The sequence below is a fragment of the Pleurodeles waltl genome, chromosome 5, assembly GCF_031143425.1.
Source record: "Pleurodeles waltl isolate 20211129_DDA chromosome 5, aPleWal1.hap1.20221129, whole genome shotgun sequence".
NCBI classification, from domain to species: domain Eukaryota; kingdom Metazoa; phylum Chordata; class Amphibia; order Caudata; family Salamandridae; genus Pleurodeles; species Pleurodeles waltl.
The window spans coordinates 1,251,955,249-1,251,967,756 of NC_090444.1; positions in this window are offsets into that span (position 1 = coordinate 1,251,955,249).

Below are 12,508 nucleotides of genomic sequence, written 5' to 3' on the forward strand. Positions count from 1 at the left end.
AAAGCAGATTCCTTTGTAACGCGAAAGACTACTTGGCTTTTGTCATTTAAAGAAGATGTTGCGTATTTTTGTTTAAATAAAACAACGTACATTTTATAACTAAAATTACCCTGATCAGATATTTCCAATTACTTGGAAACGAAATAAAAAAAAGTGGAGCCAACCAATATTAAAGCCTTTTCTGTATCATCTTCCGTGGTTTGTGGGAATGCCATTAACAAGGTTAGTTTTGGGGTACTACGTTCAGTGCAGCGGGTACCACAGTGGTTACAAAATAATCATTTGCTTGTTTCTGTCATTTTAGAGCATTCAATCCATTATTCTATGTAACAATAACATTGCTATGTTATCATCGCCCACCTCCGTGCTATTCACTTTGGCAGTGGAAGGTTGAAAGGCCAATTTAGTTTTGCAGGACTTAAACCTCGGGATCTTCATTCAGGATGCAGGCACCGGGTGGTTCACCTAATTATTGGGTAGGCCCTGTTCATGTGAGCAGTTCCCGTGGTGGGTAGGGGTTGCCCTGCTGGTTCCCGCTACTCTCAAGCATTATGGTCCATGGAAAATACCCTGGAAATGAAAGAACTCACCCTAACGCAAGTACAATTATTAAGCAACTTATATATATTTATTAGTTATGTGTAGCACCAACCAACCAGTGGCGTGTCTGTGATGGGTGTTTAACGCCCAATTTGGCATCTCTTAAGCTTCAAAAGATGGGACCAGGTCCTACATTAGAGGGACAAAAATAGCACATGCAATGTGCGTGAATGTCATTTCATAAAAAAATGGTTGTCACAACCCTATCACTCTCTCCATTACAGTCAGTGGTGAGGTAGAAACTTGGCAATGTGTATTATCTGTACATGAAATAGACAATTTCTGCACTGAGCAAGGATGGAGTCAAACCCTTTAGTGTCTATCTCTTTTCTTGGTGGAGACCTCTGGCCAGAGTGCTGGTTCAATTGAATGGGGTCCTGCTGGTAAGGATCCAATAGGGAATGTTGGGACTCTCACCATTCCTTGGATGCTCCATGGGTCAAGGTCGTTTGAGTCCTTGTTCATTCTTAATGGTTTTGAACATGGATATATTTCTGGTTACTTTGTCACCTTGTCTGTGCACTTACCTTTTGTGATTGTCATAAGAGTCCTCTGCTTACCCCTTGGAAATAACAGTCACTCAGATACCAAACCCAACTGTGAGAGGGCGCTCCCTCCTTATGAGGCTTTTCCAAGTGTTTACACTTCTACTTTGGTTTACACTCTTCTGTGCTGGTTGGTTGTCACTCTTCCTTTGAGGGGCTGGGACCTGTGAGAGCAAAGCCATAAAGCACAGAGACTGGGGCGCAGTGTATGGAGCAGTGGGTGGTTTTGTGGTACATGCAGAGGATTATGTGGATGGACCACTCAAGGTTTTCTTGTTGCTCAAGTTTGACTCTCCTGTTATATTTAACCACTTCACAGAGCCATTGCCTTGGTGCTGTCATAAAATATTTTTTCATATGATATATTCAAAATGCTAAGGTATTCAACCAAGTCACACCAGCATGACGTTTTGTTGATTTTCACCTCTTGTAGTAATCCCCAGTTGGCTCATCATTTTTGAGTTTGGGGGGGAACACCTTCAGAGGAACAGTCCAGATGTCAGCAGCCTGACCATGTGCAATGTACTGTTTGTTCAACCAATCTACCCATCTCTGGAATCTAGACTTTTCCCCTAAGATAGACTCTTGTGCAGCCCGCGTCTAGATGCACTTAATGTTCCAGACAGTTGATTGGGCATTGCTTTTGAGAATCTCAAAATTAATGTCTATTGAGTATGACATTGTCCTTGCTCCTGCTTAATTTATGTTGCCTCCAGGTAGAGGACACACCCGGGCTTTTAACATGTGGGATGTGGTGTCAGAGGCCTTCAAGACACAATGTTCTCATGCTATCTTGCGATAGTCCGATGCCGCTTCATCACCACTGGTCATCTCTGCAATGACTTTCAGGCCTCTGGGGCAGGGGCCCTGTGACACCAAGTTTGGACATGTTCTTCACTGGGCCCCACTAGGTGACATGCAGCTGATGTCGGTTTACAGGGTACAGTGATAGATAATCAGTAGGGTTGAGAGCACCAGGACACTATATAATGTAAAAATCATACATTTGCAGGGCACACGTTTCAGTAAGTGGTAGTGGGTGTCAAGGTCTGAGGTTCACCTTGCAGTGCTTAACTGGCACACAAGCCTCATAGTCCAACCTCACTTGTGACAAGGTCATTAAAGGGAAGGAAAGATTGGAGGTGGTCACAAAATATCAGGGTCACTTGGCAAAAGGTCTTGTGTCTCTGGAGGACGTACTATGCATCCACGCTCCATACAATCTACATTCCCCACAATTCCTTTGAACTTTTACACAGTTTGGAAATTGAAGTGGACACTTTTAAGCCATTCTAATTGTAAATCTTTGTTGCTGCAGTTTTGTTTCAGTTCTTTTGGATACCACAGAGAGTGTTCACTTTTTCCTTGAAGCTTGTTTGGAGAAGTCCTAGATGGAGAAACATCCTAAGGAAGTATTGTTGTATTTGGAAAACAAACTTTTGTAGATGAAAGTACTAAATCTGACCTATCTTGAAGGAGTACAGAACTATATTAATAACAACTAACATTGTATGCTATTTGAATGAACGGAAGAAACAGATTTTTATTTTATTTTAAAAGACTTTTGATATATTCATGACACCTGTACTTATGGTAGTGGTGATGCTTAGGGAAGAAATTAATTGGTATTCCATGTGAGCTATATAATTCTGATGAATGTATGTTTGTTACATTGATACTTTGCAAAAGCTATTTTGACTATAACCCTACAGCGGATGACCCCTAGGTTCCTATGTGACATGTTGGCTCTCATTGTAGCAATGAGACTGCTGGATTCAGGCAGCAGCGCACCAGGTTGTGGGGAACACACTCAAATTCCACACCTTTGTTTGAAATTAGAAGGGATGTCTGCAGTGGGCGTTTAACAATAGACCTTTTATTTGCTGACAAATGTCACAGCAAAGGATATACTATTTTGTCTGTTTGAATAAACCTGGCCAACAATACCATTTTGGGAGTAGAGGAATAGCAGCCGCCACACCTGCCTGGGCAGAAGCAACTCCCTCATGTGCTGTTTTTATCAACTCAGATCTTTGGTCTTGGTTGGGGATCACACGATCACCCACCCCTAGTATTGTTACTAAGGCAGTGTTTAGACTAGTGTGCGGTAGGAATGTTTGGCAGGATATGCCTTGATCATGGCTTGCCATCAGCTGAAGCTTTCACAGCAACAGTGTTTCATCATCCACCCTCGTTCATGAACGTGTTATTGCAGCAACTGAAGCTGTAGCTACTGCTAACTTTGCCAGTTTGGTCAGCCAAGGTATTGCATACAACGTGTACTGTTACACGTTGATGTCCCAGTGTATGACCTTCAGGTCTGCTACTTTCCCTCACAGTAACATGTGTTTAGTGGTGTTGCTTTTTGAATCTCTGAAACCATTTTGACACCAGTTATGCAGATATTCGTTGAAGGACTGGATCCAGTAGTACAAATCACAGACTATCAATGTTAGTTGTTCTTGATCCGTGTGTTCCATTGCCAATTGTGCAATGCAGTCTCCTAAGGACTGTGTGTAAGTATTTTGTGGATGGAATTCACGATCTTTCATGTAGCCACTTACAGCCGCGCAAGCGGCAGAGTATTGGTGTTTTGTGCCCATGGCTGATTGGGCTGAACCATCAGTGTAAATGATTGTTTGATATTGATCAATTGGCAAAGTATTTGCCAGGATTGGACATTCCATTTCATATTGAAGGAATTCTTGAATTTGTAATTTTGGGTCGAAAATGTAGTCAACATCAGTTGGCTGTCAGAGACATTGCCCATTGGATCCAACGTGAATGTAATGCTCTTGCATTAGGAACGCTAGCCTTTGTGACAGCCTCAAGGGCTGGGATTGGAGAGACAACAGTAATGTGTTTCCCCTGAGCCAGAGGTCTCTTTTTAAAGACAGCCATCTGAACAGCAGTCAATTTTTTTCTGTGGGAACAAAGTGTTGTTCAGCTGTAGAGTACAGGTGTGGTTTGTATACAATAGGGATGGGCTCACCCTCATTAAATGTTACATTGGTGAAATCGATGGCACCAGCAATTACTGTGATGACAAATGTGTTTTGTTGTCCAGTGTGTAAATGTTTTCCTGCAAGCATGCCTTGTTGTAATGCATGTGTGTTTAACTGTCCAAAATTTACTTGAAAAGTTGGGCCATATTAAATCATATAATGGTCTAATGCGTTGGGCATAATCAGGAATGTAAGTTCTGCCAAAGTTTAAAAGAAACAATAAAGACTGGAGTTTTGTATGGTATTTGGTGGTTGCAATTGTGCACACTTTTCTAGAAAGTGGGGTGTCACGCTCTTGCCTTCATCCAATACCTTGTATCCCAAAAATAGGACACAGAGAAAGGCATTTTTTTTTTTTATTAGATTTGTAGCTGAATTCGGCAAATCCCACAACAATGCGGGCCCCCCGTTTCAAATTGGTGAACGAGAACATCATGCGTTAGGCAGATGTCATCAACTGAGGACAACGCTTCAGGGTCAATGTCGTATAAAATGGATGTTGCACGTGCTGAAAACAACCCAGAGCTGTTTTTATACCCCTGTGGAAGTCTACAAAAGTTTTTCTGTGAGCCTAAGACAATACTGTAGGATCCTTGCTTTCAGAAGCTATATCTTGGCAGAAGAAGCCGTTGGAAATATCCAATGTCGTTTTGTATTTTGTGCGCATTATATTGATAATGAGTGCTGTGCTACGTGCATTTTGGATAGCAAATGTACATGTATGACTGCTTGTCTGTAATCTAAGACTATTCTATATGAATGGTCTGGTTTTGCAACAGGAAATAGAGGATTGTTCATTGGTGAGTCACAGGGCTCAATTACACCCTGGTACTCTAGCTGTGCTAGAATCTCTCTCACAAGAGCTTTAACCTCATACTTAATAGGATATTGAGGTTGAGGCTGTGGTTGGGACCTAATTGGTATCACATGGTAGGGAGGATCCTTATCCCACCAAACATGGTTGAGATACAGAGCAGGGTGTCTGTGCTAAATCCCAATCAAATGAGTATGACCCTATTAATTCTATAGGAACTAGGGGCGCGAAGGAAGGCTTAATTATTTGCTCTCCCCCGCGGGACTTCACAGAAAAAGTCTGGCAGCCAGTCTTTTTTTGGCCAACAAAATGTCATAAATGCCAGTTAATCTTTTTCAAAATATAATGTCAATTATGCACTCAATGTCTCCCTCTAATTGTATTTTCATTCTATACAGCCTAGTCGGAGGGGAGACACGCAGGTCCGCAGTCTCGACTACCTTGAAGTAATCAGTTGCTTTCACCTCCAGATGCTTTAGAAGATTCCACCAAACTATTGTGACCTCTGCTGCGCTGTCTAACAGGGCCAGTGCCCGGTTCCTGTTCCTCAATAAAACTCTCATCTTGCGTGCCATTTCATTCACAAATAGCTGCCACCTTCTTCTTTTTAAATTGGGTTTTTTGTTGTGGAAGTTTCTCTTCTTTTTTTAATTGAAACTTCAATTGACTCTTGTGAATTTTTTTCAGTTTCACATACTCTGTGCGCTGTTTTGATCGCCCACCTCTCTCGCTACATTTATTCGGTGAGTCATGAAATGATGGATGTGTATCAGTATATTGATATCTATCAGGAGTTTTTATATTAGCCCTATTTCACAGGTTATAGGTTTTAGGCAGCTCGCGTTCTTGTTCCAGTACAGGAACATCCCAGAGGTGCACGCGCACTGCTAGTGCTACTGCTTCCCTTTTAAGGTTACTTAATATTATTGAGGACACTGTAGCAAAAGTGCCCATTAATTGCATCCCCAAATCCAGGGACAGGGCAGCCCAGTATTCATCTTGAATTTGTTTTAACACCTCTGGAAGATTGGTAAGTGTTGGTGTGCCGTCGTAGAGAAAGTGGCAAATACCGTGCCCCAAGTGTAGCAGTTATCCACTGCGAGAACCACCCCAAATGGCAAACACATAGTGAGAATTCCGTGTTTATCTTGAGGTCCAGTATGGGCAAACACAGCTTCCAGCGCGTTTATCTTTTGAGCTAACCACAACAGAATTTCTTCACATTTTGTGGGGACTCTACCCATGATCCAATGCACCCTTGCAGAGTTATTACCTAGTGTGACTGCGTGCGGTTGTGCTGGAGCACCATGTGCTGAGTTTCTTTTTAATGTTTGCATTACAAACTGTACTAAGAGTCTATATATTGCTACAAGCTCAATGTATAAGTGGTGAGCTTCATCTACCGCCAAGGTGCCTGCATCAGGATACGTTGTATATGTGGCCAATAAAGTCCATCATTGCTCAGAGGACCTAGCCTAACAAGAAGTACTGTGTGGGGTAGGGTGCCATCAAGCCAGTTCTTGTGGTCTTGAAAAGATAGCAGTATCTCTATGTATGTATATACTCTGTATTGTGCAGGTGCATTAGCATGCGGATAGTGATGAAATGTATTAGTGTTCCCATCAACTGCTGGAAAATTGACCTAAGAGTAGAACATTTCTGTCCTGTCTGCTGGATGAGCCTCAACCACAAACGTAACTGCACCCCTCTGGGCCATAAGGCCATTGGCTAATAAATAATTAGTGAAGAGAGGTCGCATGTTAACAGCAATTACCACTTGTTGCGGGTTCACCATGGTAAATGTACCTGTTCAGAGATAAGGACACCACTTGAGGATTGATCGTTTTAAGGTTCAAGCTTGAACAACTTCAATCTAAAATTGCCATGTGACTTCTGGATTCGGGTGGCAGCACCACCAGGTTGTGGGGAACTCAGTCCAATTTCACACCTTATGACAGCTGTCGGCCTAACCCTTTTGGCCAGCTAGCAGTACCTCATGAGCACATGGAAATGGCAGTTATTTGTGTCAACCATGCGCATGACATTTTGACTTCTCAGGGGAAATCGTGGTGGAACAGGTCTCATTCTTTTCTCCCAGTTACATTCGTCTCACACATGCAAAGACAAACAGAAGCAAAGATTGGTTCAATATACTTTATTGAATCAATTGCATTCTAGATAAAATAGCATGTGATGCAATGATTAGGATGATAAAACATAATAATACTAATGTGGTGACAAAGAAAGTGAAACATAAGAAAAGTCCCACCATAGTGTCAGAGTGATAGGTGTTGGAATTCCTACCTATGCCACTAAAGTACTATATTAGAGCACAGCAGTGTTAGCCCTAATCCGCCCTTCGGAATCTCTAGGAAGACACCAACCCCCATGCCAGTGCTTAATTTGTAAATAAAAAGGTGCTGGTGCCCAAAGACCTCCTCTTAAACACGCTGCTGCTGCAATTAAATGTGTGAACACGGGCCTCTTCAATCCATATAAAGCGCTTCCCTGCCCCTCCAACTCACTCTTGCAGCTTTCTACTTTCTCCCTTTGTGACACTTTTTCGTTTTACCCTTTCTCTGTCTTTTCTATATGTGTCTTTTGCTCGCAGCAAATGCTTGAGGCAGAAGATTAAGCCCCGGCCCTCAAAAATAAGTGCGGTGCTCAGCACCGGAAACAACAAGCACAAATTAAGCACTGCCCCATATGTGGATTTGGTAGTAACGAAGACGACTGTTAGTCTACTGAGAGCCCTCTCTCATGTTGGCAGATAAAAAGATATCAAGTATCAGCAGACAGCTGCAATGAAGTGACGGCATTCAGTGGCAAACTTTTGGCTGGAACTCTTCCTCTAATGTATAGGGGACTCAGAGATATTTTATAATAAAATAGCTAATATTCTGTGCTAATGTAATGTAAAACATGCATCTTTCTGTGAAGTGGCAGAGATTGCGGTGTTCCACTTTGTGCCGGCAACATATTGGAGACAGCATTGAGCAGAGCACAGAACAAAAGAACAAAGAATGAAAACAGTTTCTATGCTAAAAGTATACAAGATAAAGGAAAATAAAACATCACCGCAGAAGCGAGCTTCTGCTCAGAAAATAAAAATTTATGAAAATGAATTACAACCAGGCTAAAGACCCAGGCTGCAGGCCTATGGCTAAAATAACATGCCCAGGCCTCATGAGTTTATATAAATACCATATACATACAGAGTGCAAACCTAGCCAAAAGGCAGCTGAGTGCTGTACAAGGCTAAGTGCATGCTTAGAGCCAAGCGAGTAATAGAAAAGGAAGCTGAGGTGTGGATGGCTAATACATTGTGATGTAGTGTTCCATATAGAGGTGCGACTTCAATTCTTTCCTAAATTGGAACAGTGTTGAGCCAATACTGATATATATATGGATTACTGCTTGTCAGAGTGACTCGTTTTAGTGTCTGTGTTTTCTCTCTTATCCCCTTCCTTTGGTCTACGGTTCACCTATATACTACCACTTTGTGTAGTTGCCCTTGGGTGCAGGAAAGTGAAAGCAATTATAGCTCCTGCTTGGTCGGGGCTACAAGGTTTGTTCCTGGGGTTGCTCTGCCACCCATTGGAAGTGGGGAATGACATGGTTTTGGCCAGTGACAACCCAGAATCTGTGTCCCTAAATGTACACAAGTCTAATGCAAGTCTAATGCAGTGGCTGCCAGCCAGTAGGGTATGCGTCCAATGCTTGTATGGCAGCAGGAAGATGAACTAGTGTAGGGGTCTCTTGTAACCAGCCAATCCAGTGCATAGCAGGGAGAACCTTCCCACATTCACATACAACAGATGCTGTGAGACAAAAGGGAAGCAGCAAGGTGACCATTTAAGAAAGGCGGTGCTTGTTTTCAGATCTTGTAGTAACATAAGTTAGACACAGGATTCTCTGGATATACTTTAAAAAAATGGAATAGAATTGTGTAAGTCTGGCACCTAGACTTCAAATTCAGCAGCTACTGATTGTTACCCACAAACTTGTCTGACAGCTAGAGCATTGCTCAAGGCGTCTTCAGACACCCTACCCCATTTGACATGGTTAACAATAAACAGTGGGTTTGATGTGAGAGACTTGCACATGAAAATGTAATAGCTAACTTCATGACCTATAAGAAGAAACTGATGACCAAGCCTGCAAACATTTCTTAACTTAATATGTGATACTGCAGAGGGCTTATTGCCAGGTTTCCAGAGGATGGCATGAAAAAGCAACAATGGTCTGCATAACTTCTCAATGAGTGCCTTCACCACAAGAGAAAACTGAGTACAGTTCAGCAGTGCATGTCAAGCTTGAGATAAAACTACGGAGAGTGTTGCCATACAAAGCTTAATGAATTCTCAAGATGAATGAAGCAATTTGCCTAGTAATAATCAAAGGATGCTCCTCAAAACTGTCAAGTCATTTTGCAAGGGGTGGTGAGACAAGGGCAGCTAACCAGTCAATGACCAGTATTATTGCTGCCTCTGGATTGAGGAGGGATACAGATCCTTGCAGCTTCAGCCTCTGCACTTGGGAAATGCACTGCTGGGTGTAGATTTGGGTCATATAGACTTAAGTCAACAGATTCTTGTGACTCGGACATCCCACTTGGGTGCAGGTGGGGGGTGGGACAGCAGGCATCCAAGCACTCGTGCAGTGAAGCGCCTTTCTCAGGTGAGATGTGTTGAAGTGCTACCACACAGAGGCTCCTATGCTCTCAGGAGTAGTTTGAGACTGCCGGTCCAAGTGACAGCGATGAAGCAGAGGTGTACAAGGTATCCAGATGCTTACTGGCACACAGGTCATCACCACTGACGGAGAGAAGCCAATGAGGTGGTGATGACACTGTGGCCAAGGTTACCAGTCTGGGGAACACAGCTGTAGTTGCAGTGGCAAAAGCTCATGGGCCCTCACACAAAGGACAGCATTGCTCACCCAGGAGTGCAGATGAGTTAGCAGTAACATGGCGGTTCATAGGCCTGCAGAGGATTCTGGGCTAGTGTGCATCTACCGTTTTTGATAGGGCTGAGCAGCAGTCACAGGCCTCATGTTCTTCCTGGCTGTATTGGTGTTTATGGTAGGTTCTCTACCCACCAGACTGTTTACATCCCTCTCTTCAGATTGCACCAGCAAAGTTTGTTTTCTAAGTCCTTAGGGGAAACAGCTCAAGTTTCTTTCCTCTGGTCTGAGTCTTTCTCTGCAACGGTGTATATAGGTGGGACCTCAATAAGCCTTAGGGCCTAATATACTAGAGGTGGGCGAGCCACTGGCTTCCTGGCTCTGCTTGAGGCCCTCTTTGCCCCTGAGTCCAAAAGAAGCCAAACTTTCATGTACCTTGTGCTTGCCAACACTTTCTAACCTCATACTGTACGAATTAAAAAAATAATGCATAAACCTTTGTTATTAAATGGGAGAAAAAAGATAGCCATTGAGTGGCTAAATTGCATAATGTGAAACTAGAAAACCTGGAATCGATCCTGGCTTCCCCGCTTGATTGCATAGTGTGATCCTGGCGAATATTTTATCTCAGTGTCTCTTCTTTCCTTCTTTTTCAAACAAGTGAGCTCCTTCAATTCTGTGAGTTGGAGATGTGCAAAGTACAAAAAGCTCTTGTCTTTGTAATACTGCATTCTATTAAATCAATCCGATGTACTAATGTGAAAAGCTTCTGCATGTTACCCGAATACATATCTATTGGATTTTTACAAGATTTTTTCATATTTCATTTACAGTATGTTGTATAATTTACATGCCTACTATTTTTTAGGGCTCAGCTCAGGCATGGGTTCTTATAACCGAACTAGACCCTTGGCTCGTCTCCTGTTTGGCTCTCCCTGCTTATTTAGTGGTCCACCCACTTCTATAATTTACATTTAGAAACAGTTGTGGTTGGGCTCCAATCAACTGACCAATCTGAAAGTTAGCCCATGCTTTTGGAGGTAGCCAATTATTTAAAAGTGCATTTCCTTCCAGTCTGATCCATCTTCATGTCAACAAAATACCAATTTACGATTGGAGATAGACAACCTCTGTCCTATCAGGAGCTGTCATTGGGGTCTGAAGGAGAGAATGGGCAGTCTACATGTTTTTGCTTAGGTGTGCAGCCTCGGGCATGCGTTTGAGCTTCAGTTCTTGGGTCAGATGCAGTATTTCAGGCCACAGGTTGGCCTACTGAAACTGCATTGGTTCAGGAAGATTGAAAACGAAGAATCCTTCCTGCTTCATTCAAGTTTGTGATTACACTTGGGTTTGCAGTGCAGGAGACCATCACTTAGTGAGAAGCTAACTATTTTGAGTAAAACTAATCCCTGTGGCACACTTGACACCTTAGGGTCTACATACATACATACGGGGTGACCCCTTCCTAAGGTAATGTTGCTCCAAGTCACATGTTGTCCTAGCAACACTACACGTAAAATGGGTGTGAATCAGGGGATAGAGCCTTGACGGGCTACGTGGATTCTCTCATGCACAGATGAGCAAAACAGAGCACAGGGTTTCCACTGATAGCCCACCTGATACTAAGCCACCATCCACAGTGATGGGCTGTCTGCCCTATTTAGGGTGGGGTGACCATCACTATGTTCTTGGGAATTACCTCTTGTTTTAGCTACACCCACAGGCTGCAGCTTCAAATTGCGTTTGGATTTTTTTGCAACTGTGGTGTTTCAGGTCCACTCTCTTGGCGGTCTCCTCATGTGCCTCCTCTTGATCTTCTGACTAGTGTCCAAAGACACTGGGCCTTTTTGAAACCTCTTTTCTGCCACACTGAAGAGTTCAGCGGGAAGAATGGAAAAATAATATAAAACTAAAATAGGCAAAGTTTGGCAAAAATGCCCTCTTTATGGTTAGTATGTATTATTGCCAGGACCACTGGAATTATGTGATTGTGCGGCTGCAACGATTTTCGCATAATTATAGATTTGCCACTTTTGCCACATAATCCATCATCTGCACCATAATCTGCAGATTTTAACAAAGACAGCAACAGGGGTTTCCACACAGTGAAAGTCCCTTAGCAAAGCTGGACAGGTAACCTTTTTATTGCTTGTAGCTATATTTGGGTGTTAAACTGATGATAAAGAGGAGCAACCAATGCCCTGAAAGTGTTACCAAGTTTAAAAATGATTAAATTACTACTGTTAAATGTGCCTCATTATGCCGCATAATTTACCTTTTCTTGCCGCATAATTAACTCAATCCTGCTGCATAATTTGGCCCTCTCCTGCTGCATAATTCCAGTGGCCCCGATTATTGCTCATCTGTATTTTCAGTTGGAGATCTTCTGGGCAGCATAAAAAAAGACATTTCAAGATGCAACATGCCTAAATGACGCATGTATTATAACAATTATCTAACAAGTACAAAGGCTAATAATCTTTGCGTGAAAACTAAAGTGTAGTATTTGGACACTGTGCTACTTGTAAGTTTAAAAACTGTGCTAACGAGACACCAATAATACACAACTCTACATTCATGATAACTAAAGAGGGTATATAGATATTTGTTTCTTTTGCATAACGAATAGGTAATTGTAT